A 12629-nucleotide genomic window follows, 5' to 3' on the forward strand; every position below is an offset into this window, starting at 1 on the left:
CCCGCAACCTATTTGTTTTAGACTTGGTCTTGCTAAATTGTTGAGGCTGTTCTCAAACTTTTGATCTTTTTGCCTCAGCCTCCAGAGTGGCTGGGAATACAGGTTTACAGCACCATGCCTAGATTTTTAACACCTTTTCTATGAACAGTTTACCTGATAATGGGATAGCTCTAACATTAGAATTTTTTTTTTCATTTTAAAAAGTTATATTTATAGGGTTTGAGGATGTGGCTCAGTGGTATAGTGCTGCCTAGCCTGTCTGAGGCCCTGGGTTCAATATAAAACACTCCAAGGGGGCCTGGGAAAGTTTTATTTATAGGTCAAAGCAGTGGCATGTGTTTATAATCCCCATCCACATGTGAAGCTGAGGCAGAATGATTGCAAATTTGAGGCCCGACAGGGAAATTTAGTGAATCCATGGCCTGGAACTTGCTATCCTGTCACAAATTGCTAGGAGCCCATGTCTCAGTACTGGGGATGTAACAGATAAATAAATAAATAAATAGTTTATGGTGTAATGTTCCTGGGTTCAAACCCCAGTACCACTGGGGGCAAAAAGAAACCAAGGAAACAAAGTTTTATTTAAACTTTTAAATTTGGGATTTTTACTAACTGGAAGGAAGAAAAACTGGCCCCAACTAAAACCTGAATATTATTGGTTTAAAGAATATATTGTATATTATCTAAACAAATCATGCTGATATACTGAGTTGTTAGAAAAAACACACCTCAGTTTACATTGAATGTTTTATCAACTGTAAATTGTAGTAGGAATAATTGTAAAGAATTGAAGTAGAGAATTGTGAGAATCTATTTTTTAAAATAGCCCTTAGCAACATAATTTCTCCCTGAATTTTTTTAAATCCCTTAAAATCTTTAAAACTAATTTCGGTGTAGTCCTTGATCTAGAGGAGATAACAAATTCTATGGAGTAATACTATTTGAAAATAAATATATTTTGAATACAGGAAATCAGAAAAGTCCTGATAGAAAACAACCTGATGAAACTGAAGCCAGATTTACAGATAGGTAGGTAAGGTTAGCAAACCAGGAGGTGCTAATCAAAGCTGCCCCAGGCCCTTCCTGCCCAGATTACTCCTCCAGTCCACCTATCTCCCACCTTTCAGGCCTTCCCACCTATATTCTATCACTGAAAGATAAAGGGAAACAAAAGAGTGTGGGAAAGCTGAAAGAAGACCTTAGGTATAAAAAAGGGAAGACCTCCCCTTCCAGGGATTCCACCTTTTGGGTCCCCTTCTTCCTCCTAGAGAAGTCTTCTTTTTCTGTCCTTTACTAAAGCTTCTACTCTCCACTCTGCACTTGCCTCGAGTGCTTCTCTGGTGTTATACTTCAGCATTCAGGGAAGCAAGGACTCCTCACTGGTAAACAGCGGTAATAAAACTATCTTTAGGATTATGACTTTTCTTAACTAGTTATTGTAAATTACTTCATTGAATTAAAAGGGAACTGCAGTAAAATCTCTACAACAAAATAAAGAAAAAAAAGAAAAAAATGTGTAAGTGCATACGTAGAACAAAACTGAAACTTCAATGAAGGAAAATATTGGCCAACTCCAGGAACTTAAAAAAAAACTACATCTAATATTTCTTAGAAAGAACTATTTTAAACTACAGATAATACTTGGAAGAACCAGCTGCAGCTAGAATTGAATTTAATTTATTACTCAATTTGCTCATGACTTTAAGGAAGTGTTCAAGAAACAGTGTGTTCTGCCAGCTAGGAATAAATCTTTAAAAAATAATTTGAAAAACTCCTCAATCTTTAAGGTAATGTTTATTGTGATTTTAGTGCAGTTGGTCAGCTTTCAGATGAATTGGAATTGATAGATTTCCCATCAGGAAATTCTCTTTTGCCATATGGCCCAAGAAATCAATATAATTTCATTAATAAATGTCTGTAGAGAGACAAATGCTTTTTAGATGGTATAGGTTATTCAAAAGAATGTTAATATTTCTTCCCTATCAGTAGGAAGAGTATGTTGGTAAAAACCTAACAAAGTTCCTTTATGTTCACCAAGGGGACCCATAATATCCTGAGTTTCAAAACATCTAAGTCATCTTAGGTCTGTGACATTGGTCATGAGCCAATCAATGACTATTAACATCTCTTCTGTATTTTCTAGCTAAATATGATCAGCCTTCCCACATTTAGGAAATGGGTCTCTTCAACAGGTGCATGAAAGCATTTACATGAATACATGTGGTCTGCAAGGGATCTGCTGATTCTCTTCTTGATCAGTAGCAGTCACTATGGCTCATAAATTACCTGTGCACAGATTTTTAAAGCTGATCCAATCTCTCAAATTATCTAGGTACTCTCCTCTTTAGAAACCAACTGTAACCCTCTTTCCTTTGCTACAACCCCCATTCCTTAGGTTGGAACCTCTTACACATATTTCCATAACACCTAAAACTTGCTATCTTCACTCCTCTTGAGATAGAAAAGTTAGTTCTGGTCTATCAGAATTTACTTGACTTTAGTTTTTCCCTCCTGAGTGGTCTTCAAATACATGGATAACACTATCTAATATTTATTAAGGTCTAACTTTGCTTCAGTAGTGTTTGAAGCATTTTACCTAATTTAATTTTCAATAACAATATCAAGTAGGAAAATGAGTTACAAAACTATAAACTTTCCTGAGGTTACAAAGTGTAATTTAAACTCTATCAAGCCCAGCACTAGAAATCACATACTTCACAATTACAGAGATATGGGTCACCCAAGAATCCTGATAAACACCACACTTGTAAGTAACAAAAATTTTATTTTTCCCAATCTGTTCCTTTCTCAGGTGGGAAAGATATATTCAGAATAAGGCAGGCAGGTGCTAGGATGCTAGGCGTGCTTCTCCACACGTGTAATCACAGCTGATGCAGGAGTAGCCTCCATTACAGGTTAGCCTGGGCAATTTAGTGAGACCCTATGTTAAAACAAGATGCGGGAGGGTGGGGGGTAATGGGGGTTCCGAGCAGTGGAGGGGCGCTTGCCTAGCAAACAATTCCATGAAATCAGAGGGAGCTGATGCGGTCAAATAAACTGGCCTCATCCTATTCTTGGAGGTCACTCAGAAGAACACTGATGGCCTGCCAACGTTGTTCAGGCTAGGAACGTCTTCCGCTGGATCCATGCCAGTCCACACATCTTCTGTGGGACACAGCGCTCTTTGCAGTCTCCCCAAAAGTCTTGTCACAAGCGCAAGAGCCGCCTGCATCTCCGCAGTCGTGACGTAATATAGATTTGCGGCTGTCAATTGGGTAGTCAGAGGGGAGGGGTGTGCCGCTGACGACGGAAGTGACGCAGACCGGAAGCGGGTTTCCGCTGCGAAGTTGGGGGGCGCGGGTTTGGAAATTAGGATATAAGGCTGAAAGGAGCTGCTGCTGACAGCCTTGTTTCCAGTTTTTCGTTCTTTCTTTTTCTTTTTGTTGATTCTGTCACTAAGGCTTTTTCCTTAGTTGTCTTTGCAAAGTGAGTGGCATGGCCTCTCAGTGGCTTCCCCGAGCGACCTGGAGGATCAAAGCCAGGTGTGGTGGAGGCGAGGAAACAGCTTTTAATTTAGCTAACACTCGGGAAAACAAGGACTGTCCTCCTCGTTTTGGAATTTAACTCAGCAGGATCGTCGCGATTTCCTTGAGCACCTGAAGGTCCCGGGACTTTGTGGGTTGCTATTCATTGTGAAGATACTGCACACTGTAATTGGGACGGAAAAAAAACGTTTCTCTTGGAGAACTGAATACGAGGGGAAAAAATGCCCATTTTTCCTAAAATATCTTTGAGGCCTGAGGTTGAAAACTATCTTAAGGAGAACTTTATGAATGAGGAGGTGGGTCAAATACATCTGATAACTTTTTAAAAATTCAAATATTTACATATTCTTCAGGAATAGAAAATCTGAATAAAAATCTTTATAACTTTCTCTTTACCATTCGTCTATCTGAATATAAGAGAAAAGCCAATGTCTTTTCACAGGAATTAATGCTTACTGAGACAAGAGGTGAATAAGGCATGCGTTTTAATTCTAAGAGTGGGAAAGGGGATTAAAAACGTATCCTCATATCAGAGAAAACATTCGCATTTTTTTTTTTTGGATTGGCTTACTTCACTTAGCATAATATTCTCTAACTCCATAGTGTTATGTCACTGAAGGGGATACAAGAATAAACAAAAGATCACTGTCCTCAAAAACTTAAGTCCTATATAGAAGAAAACACCTGTCTTGGAGCACTGCCTCTGACACTTAAGTTAAAAAGGATTTTGTAATTTGTTGAGTGTCCCTGTAAATGTGATCAGTTGTGCTAGATGATCTACAAACTCGTTCACTTTAATCTTTACGATTTTTTGGCAGTTTTTTAAATTTTTGCGGTATTGTTGACTAAACCCAGCTCTTTAAAAAGAATTTATGAAATCGTCTGCCTAAATTGTAGAGGAAATTGGGATTCTTTTCCCTCAGTCTCGGATTGCAGGCAGCTGTTCTCATTCTAATAGGTGAGAAGACTGGGGTCCAGGGAATCATGTAACTGACCCAATTTGAAATCTGAAGGCAATGAATTTAAGTGTAATGAAAAAAAATTTCAGATTTAGAATCTAAAGCAGTTGATTTGCGTTGTGGTTCTCTGAGTACATTAATTCTCATGGTTTACCTTGATTTCCTCTTCTGTGAAAATAGAGAATGGCTGAAGATACAAGGCTGAGGTGTCACACTTAGGTGAAAGCACCTGGAATCCATTTGGTGCATAATAACTCTTCAAAATGTTAATTGTTTGCTAATGGCAGTGTCTAGCATAGAAGTCCTCTTTGTTAGCAAAGGCTGTGCTCTATTCCACTTCACAGTGTTTACTATAGTAACTTTGTTTTTCTAAATCTTTTAACTTTTCTAATCAAAGTCACTTAAATGTTACTTGCTTCTTTTTTGAATATGTTAATGAATCCAGGACCTTTTGATTTGATTTTTGCACTTTATATTCAAAGATTAAAGGACTATACTCTGGAAAACATATTTTCATTTCAAGGGAATTAAAATATAAAGTGTGTGTTTAAAGAAGTGGAGGCATTTAGCAATTATTTTCAGCAGTTTTTTATTCTAATTTGTTATATATGACAGCAAAATTCATTTCAATTTACACTATACATATTGTGCACAACCAGAGACATGAAAAATTATGCTCTAAGTACAGTCACACCATTCTGTCTTCATACAGGTACTTGGGGTAATGATGTCCATCACATTCCACCATCCTTGGCCCATGGCCTTTCCTCCCTCCCCCTCCCTCCTTCCTCCCCTTCCCTCCCCTTTGCCCTATCTAAAGTTCCTCCATTCCTGCCATGCCCTCCCCCATCCCCATAATACAGATCAGCATCCTCATATCAGAGAAAACATTTGCATTTGTTTTTTGGGATTGACCTACTTAACTTAGCTTTATCTTCTCTAACTCCATCCATTTACCTGCAAATGCCATTATTTTATTCTCTTTTAATGTTGAGTAATATTCCATTGTGTATATATATCACAGTTTGAAGGGCACCTAGGTTGGTTCCACAATTTAGCTATGTGAATTGTGCTGCTATAAACATTGATGTGGCTGTGTCCCTGTTGTTTGTTGTTTTTAAGTCCTTTGGGTATAAACCAAGGAGTGGGACAGCTGGGTCAAATGGTGGTTCCATTCCCAATTTTTCAGGAAATCTCCATACTGCTTTCCAGATTGTTTGCACCACCTTACATAGTATGAATATGCCTTTTTTCCCCAATACTTATTTTGATTGTTTTCTTGATAATTGCCATCCTGACTGAAGTGAGATGAAATCGTAGAGTAGTTTAGATTTGCATTTCTCTAATTGCTAGAGATGTTGAACATTTTTTTCATGTATTTGTTGATTGATTGTGTATCATCTTCTGAGAGGTGTCTGTTCAGTTCCTTGGCCCATTTATTGATTGGGTTATTTGTTTTGGTGTTAAGATTTTTGAGTTTTTTGTATCCTAGAGATTAGTGCTCTATCTGATGTGTCTGATAAAAATTGGCTCCATTCTGTAGGCACTCTGTTCATCCCACTGACTGTTTTTTTTTTGTATTTTCAGCAGCTTTTTAAATGAACATTCTTGTATAAAAGATTCAAATATCTTTGACACCATCACTTTTTTTTATACCCACTAACTACATGATATTACAAAAACAAAAGCCATTCCTTTGCTTTAAAAAAAAAGTACTGAAGGGAAAGAAATATTAAATTTTAACAGTACTTACAGAAAGTAAATTTTTAAGACCAGTGACTTAGTAGGCTGGTGAGTGGCTTATGAAAATTCAGAGTAGTCACAAAAAGGGAAAATGGGTGCCTTAAAAAGCTTTAATGGCAAGGGTACCCGGGTGAGACTTTATACCTTCATTTCTGACAGGTATGTTTGCTACTCTGCCGGTCTTTTTTGGATGATATCTATTTGTTATATTTAATACTACATTAAAAAGCGGATACCCTGGAGGATCTTTGACAGTGAGTATATCAATGATATTTATTCTGTATATATTGATATTTCCAGTTTGCTCTAGGATATATTAGTAAATAACTGTTCCATCAGTGTTATAGTGTTATTAAAGTAGAATGAAATCCTGAATTTATATGAACAGATGTAGAAGATATTTGAATTAGACAGAAGGGAATGAAGGGAAGGGAGATAAGAATAGGAATGAGGAATGAATTGGACATAACTTTCCTGTCCACATCTTACAACTAGAATGGGATCCTAATTAGAATAAGTTATACTCCATGTATGTATGTCAAGATATAGTCATGTATATATCTAAAGATAAATTTTAAAAAGATAGAAGAAATAAAACAGTCACTGGATATACTAGTAAATAAATTTGGTTCTAAAGACTGTATAAAGCCAAGTCTTAAATAAAGGAGAGAGAAAAGAAAAAAAAAACAAATTATCTACAAAGTATTCAGACTGATAGATCTCTTAACTGTGGATGACAAGAAAGAATGAAAATAAAGTTTTGAAGGAAAAACATACTTTGAAATTAGACATGTATACCAATAAATTGTTAAGTGTGGTATCAATAAGAAATTTGAAAGTTCAATTCAGAAAGTTTTCCAGACACACACACACACACACACACACATATTTATATTACTAAACTTTTTTAAAGCAAAATAGAAAAATCGTCTGAGAACAAAAACTTCATGGGCATCATCCACATTATCAGCTGAAAATGACAGAGAAGTAGAAGATGATTGAAAGAAAATAGGAGGATCCATTAACTCTGGGATATGGAAGAGTCACTTTTAAGTATCACTTTTTAATGATATCAGATTACATGCCCTTCTCCATGAAGTGGGCATGTCAATTTTACCTTCATAACCATGATATTGTGAATTCTGTTGATTAGTTTTTCATTTTAAAAAAGCAGAATGAAGCTCACAGCTTAATTCCTGATTCAGAATGGAATATAACGATAAAAATAAAACTACCAAAAACTGGAAATCAGGAGGTGGGTGGTAGTGTGTTTCAAATTTCTCATCTTCCAAAATACATAGTTAATAAATTTCTAAATAGGGAATGATGTACAATATTTAAATCTATACTGGTAACCACCATATAAATGAAGATTTATAAACCACTTAAAGAGTGTTGTTTTCTTCCCCCCTAAGGAGTACATTTGTGGAGGAGAGAATAAGAGAACATTTTTCATTTCATATCTGTTTGCTCTGTTTTGGGCAATATTTTTATGTTTTAAAATAAATAAGCATTTATTAGTCCCATAATAAAAAAAATGAAAAAAAATTCAGCGACAGGCCAAAAAAATTGAGAAATAACATTCAGGAGAGGATTATTGAAAACATAGCCTACATGTTTATGTACACATAACTTAAAAATTGAAATAAAAATTTTTCCCTTTGCATGCCTTCCAACAGAACAAAATTATTACCTTCAAAGTCAACTTAATTTTAGAGAGCATAAAACATGTTGAAGAACTACAAAATCCAACCTTAATTGGCAAATTCTAGAATTTCAAAGACTAGGCTTCTAAACGCATTCTGAACATACTGTACAACAGAGGAAAAAAGATGTACTTCTCATGCTGGAAAAAAAAACTGTTTGAAAATAAAACAAACTTCAGAAGTTGTATAACTGAGTATCTACAAACAGATTTAGGATTAGCAGCGCTCTTATCATTTTGAAAGGTTATCAGAACCATGCATCAAATAATTGCTTCCTGGAACAAGGATTTGTGTCTCTGACCCAATGTTCCCTTAGCAAGAGAGCTGGTCTCTGACCACCTTTATGTGTGCACTGCCCTAAAGTGTCATCAATTTCAATCTCCTCCCCTGTCTTTGCTTTCTTTGAATATAAATCTACTCTATTTTCATTTTGGTTTGGTTTCTTAGAGCCTCTCACTTCTGCGCTTCCCACCTCTCAGGAAGATTCTCATGGATTCCCCAGTAAACATGGCAGGTACTCAATAGTTGTTAGTTGTGTGAAGTTTTATATTCTCATGACAACGGGTCTCAGAAAATATCTTCATTTTATTAATTTCAAACGGGCAAATTCAATGTCAACTTGAAAATTATTTTCCTATCTCCATTCTAATTGTGTAATCAATAATCCATTTGTTAAGAGCACACTGGAAAACACAACTTCCTCCTTCTCAGTGGACTGTTTATCGGTATATCCATTATGAAATAAGTAAAAAATGCAGAGGATACAAGAAAATCCATAGTTTCTTAAGGGTCTCTGATGTCTAAGGCCTGAGATGATATATGGACAGCGCCTACCAAGTAAATTTGGCTTCATTTGGTTGGACCACCTACTTCCCGATCAGCTGGTTTCAATATAAAAGTTCGGGGGAAGTCCTGTATTCATGTAACTCTTGGATATGTTTCAATTCTGCCTATCTTCCCATTTCTGAACCTTCCCCTATTCCAGTAACCTATGTCACTTGTACATTTACACATATAAAGCAAAAGGTAACAGACTCAATCCAGAAAGTTACCATTTGATATTTTAAAAAAATTGTAAAACATTCCCCCAAACAGTTCTCTTTTAGTTAAATATTGAAAATGTTCATGTTAGTGGAAAAAGGAATGTTGAGTGAGAAAGATGATGATACACTTAATAAGCATACTCTTTTTAAGGCAATGTGACAATACTTCCAAACCAAAACGAGTAGGTTTGGAAGTATTGTCACATTGAGTAAGTTCATATTCAAATATTCCTCAGCTTTAAAATTTCATTTTTCAAAGTATTTTGTTTCCTGGCTGACTCTCCAGCAAATACACATCAGTGAGCTGATGACATTTTATACAAAAGGGACAACTTGTTCACCCCTAAAAGGCGTCAAGTCATTCCCTTGACTCATTTTGCCAAGAACCAAAGGTGTCAAGCATACCTTATGGCTTCCGTAACTTTGCTGGCTCCTGGACTTGGCACCTTTAGGGTTGTTTTTGGCAGGCAGATGGGTATCCAACTTACTATTCATTATGGCCTCAATAGCCACATCTCATGAACTGCTGAAAGTGACCTTGTAGTGAAGCTGAATGGTAACCCAAGAAATTACCGTGAATGCACTTACAGAATTACATTTTAAAAACACACTTGGGGCTGTGGATGTAGCTCAGTGGAAAAGTGCTTGCCTAGCATGCTTGAGACCCTGGGTCCAATTGCCGGTACTGCAAAATTTGCAAATAAGTACATAAATTGCCATTTTACAATAATCCTTACAATGTCACCCATTCCTTTCATTCAGTGATCTCACATTCTCTTACAGTCATGATGTCACATTTCACTTCCCCCTTCCCATCCCTATTCATTATCTTTTAATTCACAGAACAAATAATTACTGAGCTCATCTACTATGTACCACCACTGAGATAAGAGCTAGGTATTCAGTGAAGAACAAAACAGGTGACGTATGTTCCTTGTCTTCACTTTAGCAGGAAAGAGGGGAATCAAAAACAATTTGTACAAGATTGCAACTCCTACGTACCATGAGTAAAAATTAAAGCGTCCGTATACCAACTTTTGATTATTCCTCTGGGTTTTCCAAACTTTATTTCACCTGTCTTGGTTTTCTTCTCTACTATCATCCAGGATGTCACATGCAAAACTCCCTTCCTTGCCCTTGGATCCTTACTTTTGTTTAGAAGGACTTTCCATTCCTTATCAGAAACCCACATGCATAACCCTTACCTCTTCTTGCCTTTACTTCAAATTATTTTAAGCAAAAGACCACAAATCCTACAGCTTTTCTTTATATTGTTTTACCTTTTCAGTTGCTCTTATAATAAATCTATACCGTACCTTTCCCAGGACCTTGGATGCCTGTGTAGTATCTTAGGTCCACTAACCTCCTCCCAAATCACTTGTGGCCTTCCCTGGACCACTCCTCAGGACCCAGCATTTCAACAGTTCATTCTTTAGCAACATGGAAACCGCTACTTCTTAGACATCTTCCATTCCCCCTACTTTCCAAGGACCCCCATGTCTACTTCAACAAGACTGACGTGAACCCAAACAGAATTGACTCAAAATTTGCGTTATGAACTGCAAAAATTGTACATATTCACCATGTGGTCTGAGTCTGTTTATGGTTTTCCAAACCCTAGACTTCTGTATTTGGTCCTCTCTTCTCATACTTCCTCTGTCTACAAATATACCCACATCTTCCTCCAATCCACTTCCTTCCCTTCCAGTGCATATGCCCATATTTCCTCCTTTTGAAAGTAGACTGTATTTTGCTGATGTCTGCTTTTAACACCCACACTCCTTATAATAATTTATTGCATTTGTGCTGGACTTTTTCCGATCCCTTAAAATTCCTCTTCTAAGATCATAATTAAGTGCCCTCTTACTGAAGTCCATTTTGACCCTGCGGATGTTCCTACTCTTCCCCCGATATTCTTCCCACCCTTAGTCATGAAATGGGGTCCTGTTTCTTGTCCCATCTCCCTGAAAGTTCCTCACTTTTATATGCTGTGTCTAAACAGAGGAGGATTCCTTAGAATCTCTCCATTAATCCTTATCTATACCAAGGATCATCAATGGCAACTGTGATCATTTTCTGCCTTCCAGATGAGTTCAGTTTATCCCACAACATTGAGTTTGGTAGTTTATATTGAAGCCAACATTCATAAATTAGGAGATTTTACTTGAAATCTGAACATAGAACTTATCTTGAAAAGCCCATAATTCATACCAACTATGGAATGAGGGTAAAAGAAATATTTGGTGGCGATGAAACAACAAAAGACTTGCTTTTCTCCTGTAAGGAACCAAAAGCTTTCAAGATTCTGAGGACACATGCTGAGATGTTAGTGGATGAATGATACTGATATTCTGTTCTCCTTGTCAGATTATCCAGATGTTCACTTCAATGTCCCTGTTATTTGTTTGATCTCATGTTATTCTGCAATCATATTTCAAAAAGGATTTGATTCAGAGTCCTGTAGGATACCTTCCCTCCAAATATTGAACTTGCTAATAAAAGCTGAACTATGAAACAAGTGAGATGTAAAATAATGTAAGATTTGAATTCCAGATTCTGTGTTCCAGTCACATAGTGTATATACTGCCCATGAGGAAGATGACATTTCTTTTAATCCAGAAGCTTTTCTTATTCCTAATTTTCAACATAGCAAAGTTTCCATGGGGAAGCACATGAGAAAGTACATAAAGGTGGGAAAGTAGAAGAAGAATCTGCAAGAGAAAAGTCATTTTAACACATTTCTCTTTTTATTCCTTTGCATAAGACACAAAAATATATGCTTGGCAGTAATTAATCCTAAACTCATATTTTTCAAAGTTGATGCTTCAATTTCTATCACATCTCATTCCAAGAACAATGCATACATCTTTCTGCAGAGGAAATAAAAAGTACGAGTGAAAAGTACAGCATGACCTACAAGCAAAAAGACTAGGCTGGTTTTAATTAAGAGCAGAGGGAGATTGCTTCTTCATACTTATTCAACCATGCTGAAATGTTACCCCACATACCATAATTTTTATACCCCTAATAGCATCGAGCTGACATCTTTGAAAGATTTACTTATGTTTTGAAAATAAAAATCCAGCAGAGCACAGGGAGAATGGATGTCTGGCAATGACAGCATAAGCCACGGTTGCGCTGGCTCCATTTGATTTCTTACCTTGGTGTCTCCTAGCCCACTAAGCCTGGTTGCCAGGCAACCAGGGCAGTTTTCCTGAATATAGATGTTAACAGGTTTAAGTTGCATTGGAAAAAAAATGGACTGAAAATAAGCACAGAATCGTCCTTCACCTGGAAATTTGGGGAAACAAGCAATCTTTTCAACTCAATGTTTAAAAAACAAATGTATTTAAGACCTTTTATTACACCCCATGACTCTTCTGTGGAGCAAGTTTGTTATTTGAGGCAATACACTTGCCCATTGCATAATGAGAAATATACTTGCCTGTTGTCACCATGACTTGCAATTTTGTCTTTAAAAGCAGAGGCAGTTTTTCTAGAAATTGAATAAATTTTAATCTCATTTCAATAAAAGGAAAACATTTTTATAATGTGATCTTGTGTCAAGATGTGACAAGGATCATTTCAGTTGCAATTAATTGCCAGAGGTCAGTAGATCAGTAGTTCAGTCTC

The sequence above is a fragment of the Spermophilus citellus genome (genome assembly GCF_964194105.1).
Source record: "Spermophilus citellus genome assembly, contig: SCAFFOLD_130, whole genome shotgun sequence".
NCBI lineage: Eukaryota > Metazoa > Chordata > Mammalia > Rodentia > Sciuridae > Spermophilus > Spermophilus citellus.